Source organism: Ailuropoda melanoleuca, chromosome 11, assembly GCF_002007445.2.
Source record: "Ailuropoda melanoleuca isolate Jingjing chromosome 11, ASM200744v2, whole genome shotgun sequence".
Classification (NCBI taxonomy): Eukaryota; Metazoa; Chordata; class Mammalia; order Carnivora; family Ursidae; genus Ailuropoda; species Ailuropoda melanoleuca.
In genome coordinates, this window is record NC_048228.1 from 7,948,003 (window position 1) to 7,962,122 (window position 14,120).

Sequence of the window (14,120 nt, forward strand, 5' to 3'; positions counted from 1 at the left end):
GTTTAATCTGCATTATTCACATTTTCTCCATCACTTTCTTATGTCTCGACAATCGACAAAGCAAACCCTGGTTTGAAGCATTTGCCAATTTCTCTGGCATCAATACTCCCACAATGGCCAATTTTGCACTACCAACACGAAGTCACCGGACTCCGCTGAGAAGAGCTTCCCAACAGCACATCATTAGCTAGTATTTCTACCATACAGATAGAATAAACACCATCTCAGGGGCATAAATAGTAAAGAGCAGTAAAATAATTAGGACGTGATGAGTTTATTACCTTTGTTTTTAATATAAGTTATTTGTTAATTTATATAATTTAATACTTAATAATGGCTACATTAACCAACCAGCTTGCAAAGTTTCTGAAAATTCAACAATTGCCTCTCACCAACTGGAGGCAGCCAGCTTCACCACACCACGGGGAATGGCCATAGAGTGGCACTTGGGGGGCGCCTGGCTGGCTCAGTCAGTGGAGCGTGCAACTCTTGATCTCAGGATTATGAGTTCAAGCCCCACGCTGGGCGTAGAGCTTACTTAAAATAAATAAGGGCACCTGGGGTGCTCAGTCAGTGGGGGGTCCGAATCTTGGTTTCAGCTCAGGTCATGATCTCGGGGGCCCTGGGATCAGGACCCCGCACGGGGCTCTGCACTGGACTCCGTGCTCTGCACTGGGTCTGCTTGGGACTTTCTTTCTCTCTCCCCCTGCCCTTTCCCCACCGGTCCCCCGCTCTGTGCTCTTCTCCCACTCTCTCTCAAATAAATGGGTGAATCTCTAAAAAAAAAAGTTTAGGGGCGCCTGGGTGGCTCAGTTGGTTAAGCATCTGCCTTCGGCTCAGGTCATGATCCCAGGGTCCTGGAATGGAGTCCCGTGTTCGGCGCCTGGGTGGCTCAGTTGGTTAAGCATCTGCCTTCGGCTCAGGTCATGATCCCAGGGTCCTGGAATGGAGTCCCGTGTTCGGCTCTGTGCTTAGTGGGGGTCGGCTTCTTCTCCCTCTGTCCCTTCCCCCCTTCACGTGCTTTCTCCCTCTCTCTCTCTCTCTCACTCTCTCTCTCAAATAAATAAATAAAATCTTTTAAAAAAAAAGTTTAAAAATAAATAAATAAAATAAACAAAGTGGGACTCGGGAACTTTTGAGGGTGACCGAAATGTTCTAATCTTGATTGTGGTGGCAGCTGTAAGCCAGTATAAGTTTGTCAAGATATATAGAACAGTACATATGAAAAGGGTGATTTTACTGTATGTAAGTTATGCTTCAATAAGCCTGAAACAAGGGGGTATTTGATAGCCTCTCCAGATTCCCCCAGAGCCAGACCCGGAGGCTGGAGCAGCACCCAGCACTGCCCTAGTGGGGAGGCTTCTGCTGCTGTCCCTGAGCACAGGCAGCTCATGGCACGGAAGCTGGCCAGAACGCCCCTGCCAGGCCCTCACTGCCCCAGCGACCTGGTGGTCTCGCCAGCAGGCTCATCAGCACTGAGCCCGCCCATGCCTCTTCCAAATCGAAACCCTGCACCTGCCCGTGATCGGTGGAGGCAAGGTCACATGGCCACACTCTAGCTGCAAGGGAGGCTAGGAGAGCGAATTTCTGAGTTCTCCTTTGGGAGGGCAAGATTGATAATGTGGGAAATGCCTCAAATCTGGGATAGGGTTCTTGGGATGTTGAGTGGGCACAGGAGCACAAAAATGGTCCCCTACAATGACCACCACTGACTGTCACCAGCACACTATCACTAATACTGGCAGCAATACCAACCCTGTTATTGTCAAAAGCCTGGCTCTGGCCCTTCTGTGGGCAGACGCCCTGTTAGAACCCACAGGTGGGGACAGGTGTCGACTGGGACCCTTCCTAGAGGAGCTTGCTGTCTGGTGGGAAGGCCTGGGGACCTGCCCTGCAGGGCAGTCTGTGCACTGGCAGGGAGGGGGAGGGCTTCCTGGAGAAGGGGATGTGTGAGCTGAGTTTTGAGGGTGGGAAAGACCTTGACAGGAGCAATCCAGAAGGAGGGCACCTCATCGGAGGGCCCATGTGGGCAAAGGGTTGGAACAAGAACATGCTTGTCGTGCTAGGGGGCTTGGCTGGTACAGAAATGTAGGCAGCGTTTCTCAAAGTTCTTGACGGCAGCTTCCAAGTAAAGAACACATTTTACATTGTAGCACACACATAGACACACACACACACACACACACACACACACACATACATATACACGCATATAAACCAGGAAAAAGTTTCACACAGTGGTTCTCACCCTACCATATGCAATGCATCTAATGTTTTCCACACTAACTTATCCTATCTCATTATTTTTTTTCAAATGCTAGTCACCACTCATGAAATTGATCTCATGACCCCTCAGTGGTGCAGGGGCCACGGGGCTAGGGGGCTGAAGCAGGAGCCGGGCAATGGGAGGCTTTGAACACCAAAACCGCAACATTTGGACTCTGCCCTGTAGATTCTTGAGACCAGAGGTCATGTGTGGCGTGCTGATTGGAAATGATCGATATACACCATCTATCAATATTTAAAATGTACATAACTTTTGACCCAGCAATTCCACTTCGAGGAATGCAGCCTAGAGAAAGACCCACCGAGGAGCTCAGCGAGGCACAAACAAGGCGTTTGCCACAACACTGGAAAAGTCGGAATCAAGTAAAGTGGAATAGTATGCAACCCTTCCAAAGAATGAGGCCATTCTCAGTCATGGAGCGCTAAATCTCCAGGACACTGGGGAGGGGAGACAGAGCCAAGTCACACAGCCAGATGTGCCTGAACCACACCTGTGTATGTGTGTACATTTACGTGTATGGATGCCTTTTAAAAAGACTTAGAAGGAAATTTGGACACATGCTACATGTATGAAGCCATAGATGATAGATAGATAGATAGATGATAGATAGATAGATAGATAGATAGATAGATAGATAGATGATAGATGTGTGTGTGTATGTATATCTATATCTATATCTATCTATCTATCTATCTATCTATCTATCTATCTATCTATATCTCCAAGTGGCCCTAGGAGTAGAGAGGGTTGGGGGAGAGGTTGGGGTCTGGAGAGGCCTAGGGGTACTGGAAGATGTGGGCAAGGAGGTTTCCCCATTACTACCAGTGCCGAGTGCAGGGGGCAGTAGGTGGGGTGGGTGTCTAAGTAGCTCATTGGAAAAGACAGTTACAATCCCCCACCAGAATAAAGAGTGGGGCCTCTGGGAACCCAGAGAAGGTGCTTCGTCCAACCAGAGAATCAGGGAGGGCTTCCTGGAAGAAGTGGCTGGAGCAGGAGTTTGGAGTATGTATGAGTAATGAGACTGAACAGGAGTTGTGGGAGATTAGGAGGAAGCATCCTCTAGAGCCCAGAGCCTGGGCGCTCAAGCATCCCCTGGGCCGAAGCCTGAATGAGGGGAGGGCTGGGCCTGGCTGGGGGCTGATAACCAGACCACCCCCTCCATGAGGTTTCTGTCCAGCCCCCTCCCCAGAGACTGGCTGCAAGGCACTACGGGAGCAGTTATGCAAATCACCTCCAGGGTGTGGGTCTCATTACCTCTCAGTGACTGGCAGTGGCAGAATCTCACTGGCCCTGGGGGGGGGAGGGGGCGGTGACAAGAGCAGACTGCCTCGCCCCTTCTCCTACCCTGCCCTCCCGCATGAGCCCCTGACCCCAATCACATCTGGTCCACGTTGGCCCTGTGTGGCTCCAATCGTGCCACTTCCTGCTACTGTCTCTGGGCACCCCAACCCCCGCCCCTCCTGCTCCCCTTCCCTCAGCATTCAGCAAGTTCTGCACAGTGGGGTCCCTGACAGTCTCGTGGGTCTCCCCTTGACCCCTACCATGAAAGAGATGGGTCATCTCCCTCCCCCAAATGTGCCTGCTGGCCATTCGCTACTCTGACTGTCCCCCTGGTCTGGGGGTGTCCTGGGTTCCGATAGCATGCGCCCACCTACATCCTTCCAGGTCCAGCCCTGACCCCTAGGAACCCCATTATCCTCTCTGCCAGGTCCCCCTCACCTCCTAGGGAGGGGCCTCCTCTGTCAGGCATTGTGCTGGGCTCCCCCAAACCCCACCCAGCCCTCCCTGGAAGTCCTTGGTAAGAGTGAGCAAAAGGGGGTGCGTTTACTGGAGGGCAGTTCTCCCCAAAAAAGAAGGTCCTAAAGCCACTTCCAGGGGCCACTGGAACTCAGGGACAGAGCTGGGAGAGGGTGGGGGTGGGGGTGTCGGGGAACAAAGGGATGAGGGGACCGGAAGTGGGGTGGGGTGGTGGATGGGGGGTGCTTATCTCAGAAAGCAAGCAGGTATTCCTGGCACCAGGTGGGCCCAGAGAAGTGACTTGGAGGGCAAGGGTCAGCTGGGAGCTTGGCTCTCTCACGCGCAAGACCGTGTCCTGCTGATACCTACTCTACGGCATTTGTCCTGCATCGCTGCTAATTGCTGACACACAGCAGCAGCCCCATTTTACAGATGAGAAAGCTGAGGCCTGAAGAGGTCAAATAACTGACTCAAGGTCACACACTTAAGCAATGAGGCCCAGATCTGAGCCCAGGAGGCTCTTACTCTCCCTGCTGTTCAGAGGTCAAGGCACGCCCCCCACACACACACCGCAGACCTGGGGTCTCTAATTCCAACCACCCCTAACTGGACTAGACTCTGGACTAGGAGCTCCTTGAGGGCAAGGAATGTGGCCAGGGTTCCTCCGGGTCTCCCCTGCAGCCAGCACTAGACAGTCATCCATTGACTCATTCATTCCACAGGTTTTTACTGAGTAGCACATCAGAGTCCTGTGCCAAAACCCCTCTGAGCTTCAGGTCCCTCATCTGCAAGACGAGAATGTTGTCTGGAGCAGAGAGGCCTGCATCAAAGAACACGGGCCACATCGGTACTTCTAAATCTCCTAGTAGTCATACTTGAAGGAATAAAAGTAACAGGTGAACTTAATTTTAAAAACATACGTTGTAAAAAATAATAATAATAATAAAAGAACGAAACAAGGGTTCCTGGTGACTCAGTTAGTTAAGCATCTGACTCTTGATCTCAGCTCAGGTCTCAATCTCAGGGTTATGAGTTCAAGCCCCACGCTGGGCTCCACGCTGGGTGTGGAGCCTGCATACAAAAAAAGAAAAAAAAAAGAACTAAAACATACCTTGTGAACCCAATTCTCCAAAATATTATTATTTCCACAAGAAGAGAATGTAACATTGATAAATGAGGAATGTTATATGCTTTTGCTCATATTGGGTCCAAGGTGTGTATTTTAGCCTTCCCAGACATCTCTTTTCAGACTGGCCCCATGATCCAGTGCTCAGTAGCCACATGGGGCCGTCATGCTGGACCACATGGCTCTAGATGGAAAGGTTCTAGAAAGATCAGATGGCAAAGGGTACGTAAGCCCCAGCTCCTAGCCTGGCCCACGGTGGGGACCCCAACCCCCTTCCTCCTTCAGCTCGGCAGAGCATTCCCTTCCCTCCTGCGTGGCCACAAGTCGGGGCCCCTGTGGGGTGCCCCTGGGACTGAGGCACTGCTGGCTTTCCAGGAAGGAGCAGGAGGGAGGGAGAGCACAGGCTGGGGCCTCGAGGAGGGAGCTGCTGCCGCCTGGCACAGAGACAGAGTTTGTTTGTACCTCTTTGAAGCCAGAGATGAAAGTGGGGCCCACATGGCTGCCTTTGATTCCCTCCTCCCTGGGCCCCCGCGCAGCTGCAGCCCGGCCTGGCCCAGTTCTGCGCTGCCCCAGGGGAACAGAAGAGGCCCCAGGCCAAGGGCCTTTCTCCCCTGGGTGGCTTGGGAGAGAAGTGGAGGGAACACCCTCCATCCTGGGGGATCTGTCCTGCCATAGACGGACCCATCCAGGAGGGGGGACAGGGATAGCCTCCCTGGGGAAGAGAGACCAAGGTGTGATGTGTAGAACTTGGGGGTACCTGCCACCCCAAATCTCTCTTCTGCCAATGTCCAAGTGTCCACCATGAGCAGTCAGTCCTTACGAATGAACACAGGAAAAGAGAGTTGGGTGAACCATTTGATCTCATAAGCCTCTTTAATTCAACAAATATTTACTGACGGCCTACTGTGTGCTAGGCACTGTTCGAGGTGCCCAGCTGGCATGTATCACAGAGCAGATGGAATGAAATGGTGCATGTCAAGTGCTTAGCATGGTGTCTGGCACATAGAAATTGCTGAGTGCACGTCACCCTGCATCACTATCACCATCATCACCACCACCACCACCACCATCATCATCATCGTATCATCATCATCACCATCATCACCATCACCATCATCATCACCATCATCATCATCATCACCATCACCATCATCATCATCACCATCATCACCATCATCATCATCATCACCATCATCACCACCATCATCATCATCATCACCACCATCATCATCAACATCATCATCACCACCATCATCATCATCACCATCACCATCATCACCACCATCATCATCATCACCATCACCACCATCATCATCATCACCACCACCATCATCACCACCACCATCATCATCATCATCACCATCACCATCATCATCATCACCATCATCACCACCATCATCATCATCATCATCATCACATCATCATCATCACCATCACCACCATCATCATCATCATCACCACCATCATCATCATCATCACCATCATCACCACCACCATCACCATCATCATCATCACCACCACCACCATCATCATCATCATCATCACCATCAATCACCACCACCATCATCATCATCATCACCATCACCATCATCATCATCACCATCATCACCACCATCATCATCATCATCATCATCACCACCATCATCATCATCATCACCACCATCATCATCAACATCATCATCACCACCATCATCATCATCACCATCACCATCATCACCACCATCATCATCATCACCATCACCACCATCATCATCATCACCACCACCATCATCACCACCACCATCATCATCATCATCACCATCACCATCATCATCATCACCATCATCACCACCATCATCATCATCATCATCATCACATCATCATCATCACCATCACCACCATCATCATCATCATCACCACCATCATCATCATCATCACCATCATCACCACCACCATCACCATCATCATCATCACCACCACCACCATCATCATCATCATCATCACCATCATCACCATCACCACCACCATCATCATCATCACCACCACCCCCATCATCATCATCATCACCATCACCATCATCACCACCATCATCATCATCACCATCACCACCATCATCATCATCACCACCACCATCATCACCACCACCATCATCATCATCATCACCATCACCATCATCATCATCACCATCATCACCACCATCATCATCATCATCATCATCACATCATCATCATCACCATCACCACCATCATCATCATCATCACCACCATCATCATCATCATCACCATCATCACCACCACCATCACCATCATCATCATCACCACCACCACCATCATCATCATCATCATCACCATCATCACCATCACCACCACCATCATCATCATCACCACCACCCCCATCATCATCATCATCACCATCACCATCATCACCATCATCATCATCATCACCATCACCACCATCATCATCATCATCACCACCATCATCACCACCATCATCATCATCATCATCACCATCATCACCAATCATCATCATCATCATCACCATCATCACCACCATCACCATCATCATCATCACCACCACCACCACCATCATCATCATCACCATCACCATCATCATCATCACCATCACCATCACCATCATCATCATCACCATCACCACCACCATCATCACCATCACCACCACCACTATCATCATCATCATCATCATCACTGTGAAGTTCTGCAGGGTCTCTTAACCACTCCCAGGCACTGAGGAAAGAGAACCAGCTGCTAGAACAAAGCCCACCCCCCCCCGAGGCTAATCCTTCAAGCTCTGGCCTGAGCTCTGCTTCCTCCTCTCTCCTAAATCCCCTAGGGGCAGCCCTTGGCCTGGGGGGAGTGAGAATCCTGACCTTGACCAGTCACCGCTGTGGCCCAAGAATGGCTGCTCAGACCAGAGATATGCTCAGAGGAGCTCCCGGCCACGATGGAGGCAAAGCCACATATGGGATGTGGCAGGCCCCTCCCCTGTCCCAGGCCAGCAGAGCCTCCAGAACCCTCCTCAAGCAATAGGGTGGCTGCAGAGCTGCCATTAGGGGTTGGGGCATCTGCTGTACCATGGGTGTGGCTTCTGCAATCTCAGGCCCCATATCGTCCCAGGCAGCACGATCCAGGTGTCCTCGGTCCTAACCCCTGTCCAGCCCCTGGCGTCTCCCAGCCAGCCCACCTCGGAGGAAGAACCACCTTTGTCCTCCTCCTGCTCCTGGCACAGGGTGCTGGCGGCCCCGCCGCTGGTACAGGGTCTTTGCACACGCATCAGAGGATCAGTGAGCCCCTCCAGGGCATGCCCCTCTCTCCTGACCCTCTTTGTTGACATCTTGCTGCTTCTCATGGGTCAGGGAGGAAAGCTGGTAGAGCCAGGGCTGGAGATAGGAGCAAAATGGGGAAGAACCGGGTCCAGAACGCTCATGACGACCACTGGGTTTGCAGGGGTGCTGATGCAGACCCTTCCCAGACGTGTCTCTGACCCTCGCATCATTGTTTCCAGGCAGGTATGGTTGTCCCCATTTTACAGATGGGGAAATGGAGGCTGGCAGTGGTGAAGACGCTCACCTATAGCGTATGCTTAGGAGGGAGGGAGGGCAGCCAGGAATCAGACCCAGGTCTGACTGATTTCAAAGTTTGTTCCGTCCATTCAGGCACACTGTCGGGGAGCTCAGCCCTCTTCACCAGGAGCTCAGAGCAGCCCCAGGCAGCTCCTCCAAAGCCTGAAACTTTAAACCAACAAGCCTGCCCTACGGACAGATGCGATGGAGCAGGAAGAAGTCTGGCCTTGGAGACAGACACCTGCTGGGACTCTCACCAAACCCTGGGACCTGGGGTGGGGCACCTCACCTCCAGACCTTCCTCTTCTCTCCCAGGGAAAGGGCTCAGAGAACGCAGGACGTCTGGAAGCATGCACAACGGGCGGGATGACTTCAGGTGGCCCATCGCTTCCTGTTTTTTTTTCAGTGGTTGTAGATACGTTGATTGTGTGTTAGACCACATAGATAGGACCTGCACACGGAAGTCACAATGTCATGGACACTTTTGCTTAGGCAATGTCTCTGTACGTGATAAACAGAGCGCTGACTTAAGGGATAGCACTAAGTGAAAACACAGGCCGGGGGGGGGGGAGGGGAGCACGGCATATCAGCATGCCACTTCTGGGAGGCCTGTGCGGTGGGGACGACCAATGTCAACCAGAGGGGGTTAGGTTAGGGGGCTGGACGCGGGCTGTGGTGAACCCCACGAAGGCCTGGGTGCGAGAGAGAGGGAAGGGGGCAGGGAGGTGGGGCAGAGGGACAGAGGCGAGCCGGGCTCAAGGACCGGCCCCACCAGCCAGCCGTCTGCACCCGCCCGGTGCCAGTGCGGCCAAGCCTGGAGGCCACATTGCCGCCTCCCCTCCCCGGGCCGTGCGGTCCGCAGCTGGCTGATGTAAAACACACATGTTTTGACTGAAGCTGCTCCCCCCCACCTCCTGAAAAACGCCAACATTAAAGGGAGCGTAGCTTTGTAAAACTGAAACTGTAAAACGCTTCTGAAACCCAGCCCGGGGGATTAAAGAAACCACATGAAAAGGGACTAGGGACGACCTGGATGCTGACTTCCTGTTCAGAAGTTCGCTCAACATGTGCCTCCCACCCGGCCAGTGGCGTGTAGCGAGGAGGAGGGGAAGGAGGAAGGCCAGGGCCAGTGGGGCCTTGGGGGGGCCTCCAGAAGTCCAGTGCTCCCAACCAAGGCCCAAGGCCTGACAACCTCGCCGCTTCTGACCTCCGGGAGCTGAGAAGAAGGTGCCGTGCTGCCCTTGTCCTTGGGACCCCGCCCTACAGTGACAGAGGGGTCAGGAGTCAAACAGGCCACAGTCCCCTCCCATCCTGCTTCCCTGCCTCTGCCAGTCTCCCCTGCGGCTCCCAACACGGTGTCCCTGGCCCTGGACACTTGGACCCCGGCTCAGCCTCCCGTTCAAGCCTGGTTAAGAGCCTCCCCCAGGCACCAGGGCTGCGACTGCAAGTTCAAGTCTCAGCTCTGCCCCTTACTCGCCAGGGGACACCCAGGGAGCTACCCTTGGGAACACCACTCCTTTTCCCTCCGCACATCACCAAGCAGGGGAGAAGGAGAACAAACAATGTGTGTGCAAGGATGCTGTGTGTGCAAGGATGCTGTGTGTGCAAGGACGGCACGGGGTGGTTCTCACTCTGCTCTCACAAGCCTCAGGCTGCAGTTGCCCCCATGGGTCTCCCTCTTGCTACACGGCCTTGGCCAAGTCCCATCCCCTGTCTGGGCTCAGGACTCTCATCCTTGGAAAAAGAAGGTGGGGCGGGCTGAGTCAGAGGGAAAGCCTAGGCTACGGCCGCACACTCACACACCCGTCATATACACTCCCTTATGGACAAACACTCATCCCCCCATCACACGCACACACATATCACATAGACACAGACCCAGAGACACAGACACACACCACGGGCCACTTGGTGGCCACCACCGCCCCCATCTTCATTACCACCCTCCCTCCATTATATAAACTCCCTGTGCCCTCCAGTGTCCCCCGCAATCACTTACCTAATATTAGGATATTAAAAAATATGGCAAGATTTTAAGAGACTTATTAAAATGCAATTAGCAGCGTGTACGACTTAAGCAGGAAGATTATTTTTAAAAATGACTTGATTGTGCAGAATACCACGCACCTTCCCGAGGCCGTAAACCTGCCAATCACACACGCTCAAAGGAAGAGGTTTCCTCGCTTTCTCTTTGTCCTTCAGGGTTTTCTCCTGCCCCCGGTGACCATGAAGGCTGTGGTCCCCACACACACCAGAGCCACACGTGTGCGTGCGCGCACACACACACACGCACGCACGCACATGCATTCTGAGCCCCCTCAAGAGACCCCTCAGAAGGAAGCTAAAAGGTTAGTCGGGTCCAAAGTCAAGCCCGGAGAAGGTTGGAGAAACCGGCCAAAGAATAGGCAAGGGATGGAGAAGACCCCACCCCACGACCCCCACCCCAACGATGATTTGGATTAGCAGAGGCTGCAACCAGAGTAAGAACGACAGACAGTCCTGGCTGCGCAGGGGCTGGGGGTGGGAAGGGCTGCAGGGAGGAGGGAGAGGTCCCAGGTTGTGGGTTACAGATGACCCTCTCTGAGCCTCGGAGACCACCTGCCCGCGGCGTCCGCGGCGCCCCCACCCCGCCCCCGCCCTAGCTGGAACGGTGGGTTATGCTGCCCCCTGCCGCCCGCTCTCCACACTGCATCCCCGCTCCCAGGACCGGGCTGCGGAGCGAAGGACCCGGCGTGGTCCAGGGCCAACCCTTCTCCAGCCCCTGGGTTCACGAGAAGGACCCCGGATCTTCCAGGCCCTAATCTGAAGAGAACCATGCATCTGGAAACGAAACGTGAGGACAGTTCTCCGGCCGCCCCCTCCCCGGCTGCCCCACCCTTGACTGAAGGAGTTTATCAAATGTGCTTGCTACTTCCTGGCATTAGGCTCCCGCTGGCACTTTTATTCCAACCATAAAAAGGCTATTTCATTGAGAAATAAAGTCCCATCTCCCTGACGTGTGAATCCTTTCAGAGCTTTCAGCCGCCAGGCAAAATTTATGTTTCCCGGATGCTCTCTCCTGGGATTGCAACTGGAAATTGGGGAGAGGGTCTGGAAGGGGGAATTTCCTCTCTAGCTGATGGATTTGTGCTTATTCCTCTGGTCTAAGGAGCCCTGGAAACCCAAGGTGTCCAGGAGAGAGCCCTTGCCTTGAAGTGAGGGGACCGATGTTTGGGGCCCAGGCTCTGCGACCTATTAGCTGTGTGAACTTGGGCAGGGTCCTGGGCCTCAGTTTCCTCATCCATAAAATGGGAAGAGGAGTTCCTCTCTTCCTCAGAGAGATGGAGCTGGATGTACTGAGTACTTAGAAGCTGTAGAAAGGTCAAGTAATGCTATTATTACAGAGTCAGAGGAATTCTTTGATGGAGGGGTGAAGCTGTCGCTGACACAGATTTTCCCAAGCAGGGAGTGGTCCTCGGCTTCCACGTGCATCAGATTCACCTACAGGGCTTGTTAAAATACAGATTACCTGTCCCCACCCTCGGTGTTTTGGGATCTGTAAATCTGGGATGGAAACCAAGAATTTGTGGTTTTTTTGAACAACTTCTTAGGTGATGCTTATGCTGCTGGTCTGGGGACCCCACTTTGAGAACCATTGTTCTGAGGGCTTTAAGATCTGGGATGTAGGACCCCTCAGCCTGGGCCTTGGGAGAGGAACGAGGAGCTGGTGGGAGGTCGCCTTTGGAGCAAGGTAATGGTGGGCTCTGGCCAGCTACGTGGGAGTGAGAATCTGTCCGTATTGTCCCATCTTGTCCCCCCACTGGCTTGGCCTGTGTCTCTGGCGACCCCCACTGCCAGAGACCGGACCTGTGGGCAGCAGAGAGGTCAGGCAGCGGCCCGGGGCTAGGCTGAGCTGGACTCTCTGAGAATAGACTCTCAGGGGTGAGGGGTTCCTGCAGACCCACATGGGAGACTCTTGACTTGCCCCAGGAGCAGAATTTGCCTGGCCATCCGCTCCTATTCCCTGTTTCAGCCTGTGACGGAAACAGAAGCGCAGAGAAATGAACTGACTTGCTCAAGGTCACACGGCTTGGGCAGGACACCCAGAAAAAGCCCTCCCCACCGCACTACCTATTACGAGATTGATGATTCCAACTCCAGTTTTAGGAATATTCAAATACCCAACGGAGACTTGCCGCTAAAGCCAGAAGAGCGTGTTCATAGAAGTCTGCCGTGGGAGCGTCTAAAATCTGGGAACTCAAGACCTTCGATGAGGGAACAGCAATGAGCCTGGATGTCACAAGGCATGAAAATTGGCTTTGTTGGTCAGAGAGGAAAACCCAAAAGGGAAACTGGCCCATGGCTGCTCTGTGTAACAGGACAGAGGGACAATCAATGCATCACAGACCCTGATGGGGTGAAAAAGATGGGGATCCAAGCTACTGGGGTGGGGGGAGAGGGACTCAAGCAATGTCTGACAACCCCTAATCCCAGATTGTCTGAGATCCTGCCCCACAGGTTGCTGACCTGGGGGGGAAGGGCCACTCCTTGCCAGGATCTCACTGATCACAGATGCATCAGCCATAAAGAAATGACAACGAGATCTGGAAGGTCCCAAGAGGATGAGTGGGGGACACCCAAACAGAAAACACTCATGCCCGTGCCCACGCTGCCCCGAGAGTCGCACAGGGAGACCCAGAGCCCTGGTCACTCATGCATCTGGGGCTGTGCTGTATTGAGGGAGAACAGCAGACTCCCCAGAAGCCTGGCACTTTCTAATGCAGCATGACTTGTCCCGGTTTTGAGTCGGTGTGGAGTGGAGCAAGGGGAAGAAGAGGAGCAAAGTGGCTGGCTGCAGCCGCGCCTCCCACGGAGCTGGGCCAAGTGCCCAGATCCGCGCAGCCTTGCTGCTAGCTGCCCGCTGGGGGGAGAGCCATTTATGCCAGGTAAAGCCTGGCCATTTCATTAACTCCCTTCCCTCTGTCTCGTCTCCAAGGGCGCAGGGTGGTTAAACATGCGGAGGACTTGGTAAAGGGTCAGCCCCGGGTTATAGGGCTCTCTAGGGTGGGGGGGTTGCCCCTGGTCTTCGAGGTCCCAAAGCTGGGTGGTTCTGCAGAGATGAAGAAGGGGAGGAGGGAGACGGGGGTCCGGGAGACAAACAGACAGACAGAGACAGAGACTGACGGCCACCGTGGTGACCTGTCTCACACATCACACCTTCACCACGTCATCTGGATGGAGGGTAGGAGTGGCACAAGCCCTTGGAGAGGGGCTTTTTGAGTCACTTTTCCTTCCTCTCTCAGCCAGGGCCTCCCTCCCCCGTCCCCTTTCAGCTGCCCCTGCCCTCTGATGTCCACTTTCCAGCAAGCTTTTTAAAGCCAGAATAAAATCTGGGCTCCTGCGTGCCCGCTCCTCCCTCCCACTCCCTCCTG